Raw genomic sequence first — 12,893 nt, 5'->3', positions numbered from 1 at the left:
TCTAAATTTCAAGTCTTCATAACTGGCCCAGTAGCAAGGAACCTTAAAGTAACAATTAATCTTTCTCTTGCGCTTACAGTATCTCTCATCAAAATACTTTTTTTTTTCAATTAGTGGTGTCACCATTTGCAATAAATCTTAACCCTTTCGGACCTGTTGGTATGTATATGTCCCATACTTCAGATGACTGTTGGGACATAACATCCCATGGATATGCAACTAAGGACTGAGACTCTAAATTTACTTTATAAATGGGATTATACATCCCGTATCGTGAATGGATCTTCACTTTATATATTGACAATGGTAGTTTTTATCTGGCAACATTATTTTTTAGACTGTGGTAATTTATAAAGGTCCCGGAAAAGACGTTACATTTTTGATAAAAAATTTAAGTGGTTTTAAAGCTGTTTTCAGGTAAGTTTTTTTATTTATTACGTTCTGTAAACCAACTAATTTATGTTAAAGATATTTTCTTTGCAAAATATTGGGATTTTGATAAACAATTTTGGTTTTGGGACAGTGGATCCCATCAGTCTTTTTAAAACTTACTTAACCTTAGATTGAAGGAGTTTTCATTGCATTATGCTGATTTATAGGTTATATGGAAATAATGCTTTTCATTGCTTTCTTTTACTACTTAATACTGCTTTTCGCTGCTTTTGCATGATTGTGCACTTGTTTCAGAACGTCTTCAAAACGCAAAATTATAAAAAAAAAACGCTGAGAGAAGATGAAATTAGTAAATTCTTAGACGATGATGATGACGATGAGACCTCTTTCGATGAATCTGTTGGTAGTGATGACTTATATGTTCCACCGCAAGACTCACATGCTAGACGTACCTTTGAAAATGAATCAGATAGTAGTATTGATGGTGATGCTTTGATTGAACCACAAGACCTACTAATGCAAAAAGATGAAGAGATGATTAGTGCAAGTACGAATCATATTGAACTAGAAAGTGAAAGTGTAGAAGTAGAAGTGAGTGTGTTTTATAGACGTGCAATGGGTGGTGTTGACCGAAATGACAGAATGTGTGGTGAGCATGAATTTGAACGGAAATCGACGAAATGGTGGAAGAAAGTATTCTAAGCTTTTGAAAATGGCAGTAGTAAACTCTTGGGTAGCATACAGAGAAAAGGTAAATCTAAAATGCTCTATGAAAGATTTCATGATTGATTTGGCTGAGAATATGGTAGAATACGGAAAAGATATAACGAGAAACAAAAGAAGACTTGTGAATCCCATGCGACCTACTGGAGGTGTGGTGGGTAACCATTTACCCATCCAAACCGATAATAGGAAACGTTGCATTTCATGCACAAAAAACAAAAAAGACACGCGCACTTACACCAAATGTAGTGCGTGTAATAGCTTTTTATGTAAAAACTGTTTTGCATCATTTCACCTTTCCTGATGCCCATTTCTTCTCTAAGTATTTTGCCCTCTGCTCTCGTTTTTTTTTCATTTATATAATTTTCTATTGCCTTAAAATACTAAGCAGACATGATGTTTTTTGATAACATTCAATAAATAGTAAATATAGCATTATTGTTTTATTTATAAAATACAATTTATAATTTTTCCAAAAAATGTATGAAAAACCTACTCAAATACAATAGGTTTCAAGACTGATGGGACATATTGTCCCATGGTTAAAAGTCTAGATTTCAGCCATAAGAAAAAGTCTAGATAGTTTTTATAGTAATCTTATTTCAGTATAAGTATTTTACAACGTTTTAACGCGTGAAGATTCATATTTTAAGTTTCAGTCTAAGAACTGTACCCCTAGCCCGAACCGAAAGGGTTAAAAGACTGATTCATCTATTCTAAGATAGTTCTTATAGTCATGAGGTTCTAATTCTTTCAATAAATTGGCGTGACTCAATGTCTTACGCAGTAGTAACCATTTTTTACACCAGTGCTTCCTTTTTTTCTTTTGAACGCTACAAGTAGTCAATACAGTCAAACCCAATGCTATTTTTTGGTGTTTGAATAATGTAGGAGCCATTTATAAAAACTGACGAATTTAGACAAGGACAAAGAGAACACAAGTGAACACGACAACGTATGCCGCGTAAATGATTTGCAGTGCTTTGTGGAGCAACATCCTCTGCGGCAGTAGCTGCAAGCAGGCCCTGCAGGCAGTGCTTTGAGTAGGCCCCTTTACTTGCGTTAAAAAAAATAATTTTTTTATCCGGCTGTCAAACCTAACCTATCTAAAAAATAAAAATCTAAACCTATCTAAATTTTATAAACTTAAAATTTAATTAATTTATTAACCGACTTACAAGTACTTAGGCGAGACTAGAAATTGCTGAGCAAAAGATCCTGGGTTCGATTCCCACCTCTACCTATTCTTTTGAAGGAATATAGGCGTGATATTATGTTTATTAATTTAATAATACTTCTATCCAATTACTTGTATTTGCAGTAAATGGTCATCAATAATGTCCTGTATCTTTATTAGGCAATTAGTCATGTTTGAAATTGGCTCGATTAATCGAAAATCGATCTTTTAATGCTCGATTTAAACAAGAATCGATTCTAGTATGTCCGATTTGAATCGAATCAGAGATCGATATTTTTTAAAATGAATCGACATGCCTATTGTTAACTCTTGTAAAAAAATTCCCCAAAGAGTATGTAAGGTACTTTTCCCTAAAAAGACCTAAAGATCTTTTAACAAAAGTCCCTAAATTAAAAACAAAACCCCCAAAAATTTAAATTATTTAGAAATAAGTCAGATTTTTTTATTAGTTTTTATTTTTCAAAGGGTTTTAAAATAAAAAACAAATTATTTTGTTTACTTTGCTTTAGTATATATTCATTGAATATGTTTTTTTAGAAATTGATAATTGAGGAATTGTTATTTTTTATTAGTTTGTTTTAATTAGAATTTAACAAAAAAGTTATTCTTCAGTTTGCAGTTACAAAATAAAAAAAAAAAAAATCTGAAATAAAAGTAGAATAAGTGACTCCTTATTACATCAGCTGTCTGTCGTCTGTCTAATGTAAAGTATGGTTCCACCCTTTTCAAAATTCTTAACTTTTTGCAGCCACGGGTTTTTCCAGAACTGTAACTAATACTTTGAAGTGCAGCATTATCATAGCAGATAGCGCTAAAGGCGTGGTCGTACCGTCGTCGTTTTTTTTTGGTATCGCAGGGGAACCCATTTACGGGTGATATCCAGGACGCCCGGGTAGGCAGTCCTAGACCGTATGTCGGCTTCAGCACTTGGGGATGCAATAAACCGACCAAAACCCCTGCGGGAGCCTAAAACCGCTTTAATTGGAGGGTCCCTGATCTGCAGGCAACAGGATCCCTCCAGCAACTGGCTGGCCTCGACGAAAAGGCCAGACTTCTCCTCCATGGGACTGTCCGGCTCACCTCTGAACAATCCCGACGACGCCATGTCTAGCAGGACCGGGTTCCCATCCCGGCCCAACACGAGCACAGGGGCGTTACTAGAGGCGCATTAAGTAGCGCCTCCTACGCACCTCCGTTCGTCGCCTGCGGACGGAGGCCTCGTCGGTGGCCTCCTCTCTCATCCGCTCGTCGTTCTCCTTCTGGGACATTACTGTCTCGCAGAAGGAGACCATCGCCGTCCAGGACTCGTCGTTACCGAGCATCGCGGTGATGACGCTATAGGCAGTGACAAGTCCCCTCCAAGGACTATCGTCAGATCACGACGCAGCGCCGCCTATCTTGGGCACACCTTGAGGGTGTGCTGGGCAGAGTCCACCGCCACGCCACAATCGTGACATCCAGTCGTCAGCTCCTTTTGGGCCGTCCGACACAAGTATTCACCAAAGCAGCCGTGCCCGGTGAGAACCTGCATCAGACTGAAGGTGAGGGGCTTGCGCTTATGGCGCATCCACCACTCAAGAACCGGGCGCAAGGCAGCCGTTACGCGTGTGCCATACGGCTGGTCCGCCAGGTCTTCCCCCCACCTCCGCATGAATGCTTCTTGCCCCATCTGGCGCACCCGTAGGATCCTGTCTAACGTGGGGTTCTCACCGAGAGCCCTCCTACTCGAGACGTATGAGTAGGTCTCGGCAAGGACCTCCGCCATGAGCTCTCACGGGGGGTCACCGGCTAGAGCAGAAGCTGCAGCCCACGATACCGTACGGTATCCCCGGATCACCCTCACCGCGATGATCCTTTGCGCCGACCGCAGTGCGGCCTTATTCCTCGCAGTGAGGCGATCCGCCCAAACCGGGACACCGTACGTCGCCATACTCCGGTAGACTCCGGAATATAGCTGCCTGCATGCGGCGCTGGGTCCTCCGAGGTTCGGGAGGAGTCTGCCCAGTGCACTCACCACCTTTACGACCTTTGGTCCCACCATAGCGAAGTGTGGGCCGAAGGTCCACCCTCCAGCAGCCTCCCGAGATACGGGGGCACTCCGAAGAATTTCAGTGCCTCCCGAATCACTGCATACGGGACCGTCGTCGTTAAGTAAAGGCGGGCCAAAAACGAATAAATGTAAAACTCGATAAGTAATAGAAAATTAACTTATTTTTATTTACTGCAACTTTTCATTCAGTTTTACGATCTACTCTACTACAATAGTAGCTTGCGGAGATTTTAGTTAAGTAAATGTAACTAAAATTTCCGTATTAAAATTTTAAACATCAATTATTTGCGTCAAGTTAGTGTGGGGCAAATCCATCTTGTCCCACTGTGGGTACTGGGTACCCTCATGTTTACAGCCACTGGATTTGCTCTCCAAGTGATCACGGGATCGTACTTTATTCGTTATCTACCAACAGGTTCCCAATTCTTTTATTGATATTCAATAAAACATTCTGAAAACTCGGCACTACAATACAAGGGCCTCCTTAAGAAGAAATGCGCAAATGGTGTCTACGAAACGTGGTAAATTAGACAGAACTACATGAGGTTCATTCGGAGGCCTGCTCCAAGAAGGTCTCAATTTCAAACACAAATTGTAATATGTCGCCACGTAAATTGTATACTGCCACCCGAGGCATAATTAACCACACATGCAACATCTCGTAACGTCGCAGAATAAACAGTGTGGGTGAGAACACTGAGCAATGAGGAACTTCAGCGTAACGAGCATAGTTTTAGATCACAGTCTGTCGAAAGCAACATTAATGCTACGTATAGTCTTATTTTCAGTGGCATTTGCCCAGCGAGAGCTGAACAGTCTAGTCATTTTTTTTTTCTTAACGTGGGAAAACCCATCATGGACACCCCTCTTCGGGTTACGCGCGCACATATCCCGTCTGTTTTGACCAATTATTATGAATTCATTTTGATGATTCATCAATAGTTGTTTCGTAAAGATAAATTGTGTAAAGTCGTAGACAATTCCGATTAAAGTTAAAGCTATGCTGCCTATATTTTTTCTCTCTTAAATTAACAATTTGTCAATATCATCAGTATCATACCTTTAGTACCTGGGTGACCGAGCTTGGCTCGGTATTTTTGTTTACTAAATCGTATGGTGTGTGAAATTTCATACTCCTCAGTCCGCGTAATTTTCGTAAAAAGAGGTACAAAGTTTTTGCTTCGAGTATTATTATATATAATATATAAATGTAGTTGCAAAACATATTGGTATTCTAATAAAGTTGGCTATAACTTATGAAGAAAAAATTAGCCTATTTGCGAACATGTTAATGAAAGTTGAATAAAAAACTAAATCGGCCCGAAGAAAACAATATTTATACGCATTCAAACCATTTGCATGAAAATCTGATTGAATTTAGCAAACACGTGATTAATGATAATTGTTAATATCTAATAACAGGTGTTAACCCACTGTCTCAACTGATGAAAGACTATAATCTAACTAGCGAACCGCCCCGGCTTTGCACGGTTGCAAAAACTACCAGTATTCTTCTACTATATTATGCATGTATAATAGATATAAATCTTCCTCTGGAATCACTCTATTTACTAAAGAAAACCGCATCATAATCCGTTTCGTACCTACATAGTTTTAAAGATCTAAGCATACAGACAGCGAGAAGCGACTTTGTTTTAGGTAGGTATACTGTGTAATGATTAATGATGATCCCTTGAACCCTTAAATGAGTTCTTATATATGTATCTAATTTTATTTATTTGATTAGGTACTCTTATATATTTTACTAGCTAAGATACGTGGTTTTATCGTCGTCAATTTGAGGTAAATCAACACTATAGAAACTTTTCAGTTTTATAACATCAGTGTAGACGTATAGCTCGCAAAATTTGTATTTTATAGAAAACATTTGGTTATTTCATCTATACGAATAAATAAAATTGGAGTGTTTGTTTGTAATATTAAAATAACCGCTTTTTACTAAATGCATATGGATGTATATTATACAATACCTACATATACCAATAAAACATTTTTTACAATTTTTGTCTGTTTGTCTGTCTGTCTTGTGTTTGTTCCGGCTAATCTCTGAAACGGCTGTACCGATTTTGACGGGACTTTCACTGGCAGATAGCTGATATAGTAGGGAGTAATTTAGGCTACTTTTATTTTAGAAATTTATTTATTTTATAACTCTAGAAACTGAACTTTTTGTCAAATTCCACGCGGATGAAGTCGCGGGAATAGTTAGTATTATGTATAATAGACTGGGCCAAAAAAAAAACGACTTGTTTTCTTAACGATACTGTGAAAATATCAATCATGATGATAAAAAAAGATTATTGTGAAAGTTTGAGACCTTAATAATAATATTAAGGGGTGTATCGTTACGACTTTAGGTTTTTTAAAAGTTATTGCATTTTTTTACTCAAAACTCGTCATTTATTAATCTGAATTTTTTTTAACGATGCGTATTCATAAAGGAAATTAAATTTCCTAGAAAAAAGCTTCTTAGTAAATTCATGTAAAACAAGTGGTTTCCTTGTACCTAATCGTGCTTTAAGCAGTGATTTATTTTTTTAATTTTGCGTTTTGATTTTAGATTTTCGTAACTACCAGAAATATTTATGACGACGTATATAATATAAATGACGTGGCGTTGGCGCAGCGGTAGTAGCAGTGGCTGTTGCGCTGGCGGTCGCGGGTTTAATTTCCGCTCACAACAGATATCTGTATCGACACTATAGATGTTAGTCTTTATCTGGGCGTTGTGTTTGAGTATTGTGTGTGTTTCCGGATCCCCAACACAGGAAAAAATCCTACTGGGGTATCCGTTGAGTGTAAAGGGTTTATTAATTCTTATTCTCATATTTAAAAAAAGGATAAATTACTTTTACGAATACGAACGGCTTACTACTTACCTTTACGAAACTTTGAAAGGAATGAATTTAGTTAAAAATGTCAAGAATTTTTATTTAGAGAGTATTAAATTTCCTTTGAAAATAAGTATTTTGAACCATTAAAATATTGATATATCTGGTAGTTACAAAAATCAAAAATCGAAACGCAAAATTGATTAAATAAATCATTGCTTAATGCACAGTTACATGGAAACCATTTGTTTTACAATAATTTAATAAGGAAGCTTTTTTCTAGGAAATTTAGTTTCCTTTAAGAATACGCATCGTTTAAAACTTTTCAGATAGACAAAATAAGTAAGTAAAAAAATACTATAGCTTTTAAAAACCTAAAGTCGTGACGATACACCGCTTAATATTATTAATAAGGGCTCAAACTATCAAAATAATCTTTTTTTATCATCATAGACGATATTTTCACAGTACCGTTAAGAAAGAAAAAGTCGTTTTTTTGCCCTGTCTGGCGAATAATAATGTATAATATATCTGAACGTTAAGTATTCGAGTGCGGTAAACACGGTTTTTCCCACATAAATTCAGATTTAGCAGGAATTTATGGGATGATAATTGTGTTTGCTCGCAAACGAAAAAAACCGACTACAATTACATAGACAAGTAATACAGCGTAATAAGATGACTACTGGTGTGTATTGCCCATAGTCACCACTTAACACGCTGGGCAGGCGGGTTGGTGACCGCAGGGTTGGCTTTGTCGCACTGAAGACGCTGTTGCCCGTCTTCGGCCTGTGTATTTCAAAGTCAGCAGTTGGATGGTTATCCCGCCATCGGTCGGCTTTTTAAGTTCCAAGGTGTTAGTGGAAGTGTGTTATCCCTTAGTCGCCTCTTACGACAGCCACAGGAAAAGAGGGGGTGGCTATATTCTTTAGTGCCGTAACCACACAGCCTCATCGCGCCACACATCGCCAAAACTATTAAATTAATTTATCCGAATCTTGAGTTCATTTTTAATACGAGCTAAGAAACTGATTACTATTAATCTCGAAATTCAGCACGATTCTCTTTGAGGAGGGATGAAAATCAAAATGTGTACTTCCTCGTATGATTAAGTAGTTACAATTCATTAAAAAGCTAGTAAAACTTAATTTTTTCTTTTTTAGAGTTTCGTACCCAAAGGGTAAAAATGGAATCCTAGTCCCTATTACTAAGATTTCGCTGTCGGTCCGTCTGTCCGTCCTTCCGTCCGTCCGTCCGTCCATCCGTCCGTCTGTCTGTCACCAGGCTGTATCTCAACAAACGCGATAGCTAGTACAGTTGAAATTTTCACAAATTATGTATATCTGTTGCCGCTATAACAACAAATACTAAATACATAATTGTGTTTGCTCGCAAACTAAAAAAAACCGACTTCGATTACATCGACGAGTAATAAACGTAGATCGACGAAAAAATAGTCAAGTAACTACGCGTTATCAAAGATTACTCAAAAAGTAGTTATCAAATCTCAATAACATTTATATGTGACCACATGACAAACATCAGCTTTCGATTAAATTAAAAATTATTAAAATCGGTACACTCGGTAAAAGTTATTGCGGATTTTCAAGAGTTTCCCTCGATTTCTCTGGGATCCCATCATCAGATCCTGGTTTCCTTATCATGGTACTAAACTAGGAATATCTTCTTTCCAACAAAAAAAGAATTATCAAAATCGGTACATCCAGTAGAAAGTTATTCTGGATTTTCGAGAGTTTCCCTCGATTTCTCTGGGATACCATCATCAAATCCTGGTTTCCTTATCATGGTACTGAACTAGGGATATCTACTTTCCAACAAAAAAAGAATTATCAAATTCGGTACATCCAGTAGAAAGTTATGCGGTATAATACAACGTAGGTCGACGAAAAAAGCGTCAAGTAAAAACGCATTATTAGATATAACTCGAAAAGTAGTTGTTAGATCTCAAATAAATTTAAATGGGACCAATTGACACACACCACCTTTCGATTAAAAAAAAATTGTCGAAATCGGTCCACACGGTCAAAAGTTCTGATGTAACATACATAAAAAAAATACAGTCGAATTGAGAACCTCCTCCTTTTTTGGAAGTCGGTTAAAAATAAAATAAATATTTAAGGAGTGCTACCATACAACAAACGTGATTTTTCTGTCCTTTTTTGCTCGATATCACTAAAGGTAAACAGCTAGGCATTTGACATTATTATATATTAACAAAATACAAATAAATTAAAAGAAAGAATACATTAATTACAGAAACGGGCAAAAAAGATTAACAAAGAAGGAAATATATTGTAGCACCTATATCTAACATATAAGAAACATATAAGATTTTTTAACTAAGAAACATATTAGAAAATGTAGTGAATACAGTAGGTGCATATATCTTATTGGGATAATACAAATATATAAAGACGGTTGAAATTCCGTTGGAAAATTGACATTTTGAGGATAAAACAATGATTTTATATCCATAAACGCAACCACATAAAAAATTTATTGTATTAGGTGTATACCTATTTTTTTTTTTTTTTTTTTATAGATATGCAGATTTTTTTTTGTAGTGTTAAAAAAAAATTGTTATCGTTTTAAATTGATAAGAAAGCGTGTTTCTAAAGTGAATTTTACAAAACAAAGTCTTAGATATTAGTACCAGTTACTAATAATTATTGTTATTTTTATGTAAGGAGTATGTTTAAACATTAACGATAAGTTTTATATATCTTATTACATTAAAGATAAGTTATATATCCTATTGTTCAACACACATCATTGTCATAAAATACTGATAACTAATAACGGGCTATTAACTGACCTACGTACCTAGCTCCGATTTGACTTTGAATGTAATAATATTTACTGCATTTACTGTGTCCTAAGAACCTCATAATTATATAATACGGCTTGGCACAGACATCTTCACCTACCTGTTATAAAATTATTTGAGCTTATACCGGCCCAAGTTTTACAATATACTTTTTTCAATAATTCAGTGCTTTATTGTAATTCAAAACTTTAAAAGTCACATACAATACAAGATTAGTGGGGTGGTTTTGTATTTTTTTTTTTGGGCAAGGGTCAACTTATTTTTTTTTTACTCTATTTTATTTTACCCTCATATTTAGTAATAATTTATAAAAATCATATTAGGTACTGTGATTATTTGAGATACGATATTGTTTCGTTATGTATATTACATACATAGTTTTGGAATTAACTCGAATCTAATTAAATTTAAATAATACCTACTTATAGCAAGTTTTTAAATAATATTTATATTTTCCAACCTGTAAATGACAGGAAATGGGTAAAGATAAAGTTATAACTACGCGTTCTGTAAAACATCGTCGGTGGTATTGTACCACTTGTGACACATTTACTAATTCCTATAATCAGTTTAATCAACATCTGGAGGGTGTTGGACATCGGCACAAAATAATGACAAAAAATAATAGGAAGAACAATGTTATGTACCAGGATGAAGAGGAATACAACATTTATTTTTACGTCGTGGCTTTCATACAAGTTGTTATAATTACGTTTATATTATTTTACTTTGTTGTTAAAATTTCTAATAATTAATTGGTGATTAAAAATTAGCATAAATAGTGGTCTTTAACGATGCCTTAAATTTCGCGCCACAATTTTAATTGGCGGAGAAGTCGTCCCCAAGCGTTCACGGCTTCTATGCGCACGAACGAACGCGCAGAACAATGAGGTAGCAGCCATTTTATGTCGGTGCCTAAGAAAAACATAATTCGAATGGCCAATCTTAACGAAATTGTGTAATTAGTGCTCTAATTTATGTGTTTCTGCACACGCCACTATTATTAGGTGTTTCTTTACTTATGTGAGTAGAAACCAAGTTTTGCTATATATAACGATAGACAATAAGCATAATGAAACTTATCAATTTACATTTAAATGAAATGATTATTATTAAAAAAACTGTAGCTCTTTGCCTCCAAGAAGAACGAAAGATCAGGGCTTATTACGAATACGAGTTTTTATTGTGAATGTTGTTTGTGTTTACAAGTCTTTAATAGGCGATTGATAGTATCGCAAAAATGCATTCTGCATATTTAGGCATGAGATATGACATAACTTTCCTTACTAATAGCCATTTACTGCTTTGTAGACTAGTTTATGTTTACATTACAATTGTAGTGGTCATTAATTACACTTCTCATAACAACCGGCGTCGCGCAGCCTCTGCTAAAGTTGGGGACAAAATTCAATAACGAATTGGCCATTTTATTGATGGCAGGGGGGAAGCTGGGTGGAGACGGTCGGTGAGCATCGGTCACTTCAGTTTTTAGTTTTTTAAAGAGTTTTCTTACGTTTTGTTTACATTCGCCACTAAAATTGTAAACTTAACCAGATATAAACAAAAAGTAATATATTATGTATGCGCTTACATACGGCGTATAGATAAGCGCGCATATCTGTACTTATTGAGCACATAAAAACAACTGGACAATGTTCTTCTATCATTGAAAGTATTCAGTCAATGCCCCTATGTAGAATAATAATTCTATGAAATGAACAACAGCCAAGTATAAAAATAATCATGTTAGAATTAAAATAATACAAATTTATTGTATGTAGATATTTAAGTATTAAAAATAATTTATAGTAATTACATCTATTAATTGATACAAATCAGTCAAGTAACAGGAAACTTATTGTTGTCTTGAAAATTCAAGTGAATATTCATATTAGAATTTTGGATTTCTAATCAGAAAAAGTGTAATGTCAAACATGTGTTATGATTAAACTGTTTGTTTTGTTTGATATATATTTTTTTAATAAATAATAAACTCTGTTGTTGTATTTTTGTTTCATTTTTTATTGTTTAACAAAACCGTTTATTTAATACTTTTTAAGAAAGCATAAATTTTAATGGCAATTTTAATTTTTTTTTTTTTTTGAAATACTGTGTTGTTTGTTTTTTTTTTTATTATTGACTATTATTAAAGATTAATCATAAATTGTGTTTTAAAAACCTAATCAAATGTTTGAATCAAATCTAATCAATCTAAATTATGTATTAATATAACACCACCTCTTTATATAGTTTTAAATATTGATGAATATTTGTAATTTCATTTTAAGTTGCAAGTTTGATAGATTAACAATTGCGCTGAAAAAAGTTTTATTTTGTAAAAGTATTTAAAAAAGAATTCTTTATGTATTTTACAGGGGTTACATTGTAGTCTATTGTTGAGTCACAATGCACACTTCTATATAGACAAGTCTTGCACAATTAATTATACAAACATATTCACCTTATTCAGTGGAATGTAAAAACAAAAGTATTGTCAATGATTCAAGTAACTATGTATTGTATCTATGTTGCTCAATAATAGATAGGTAGATAGGTATTGTTATAGAATTTTTTTCACTGGTTACTGAAAAAGTTATTTTAATAGTATCCAGCCTATAAGTTTTGAATATATTTTTTTACATCATGGAATTCCAGTTTATTTTTCAGAAATAAATTTTTGTGGCCTGTAAATTTTAAAAATGTACTAATAAACTACTCTGAGATGGCCCAAATGTCCTATTTTAATTCCTTTGATAAAGCCTGCAATTTATGTGTAGGACAGACTTTTTCAACTGGATGAGCATGTTCTTATACTACCAAACTTAAGTC

This window comes from Melitaea cinxia, chromosome 15 (genome assembly GCF_905220565.1).
Source record: "Melitaea cinxia chromosome 15, ilMelCinx1.1, whole genome shotgun sequence".
Taxonomy (NCBI): Eukaryota; Metazoa; Arthropoda; class Insecta; order Lepidoptera; family Nymphalidae; genus Melitaea; species Melitaea cinxia.
This window is presented reverse-complemented; position numbering follows the sequence as displayed.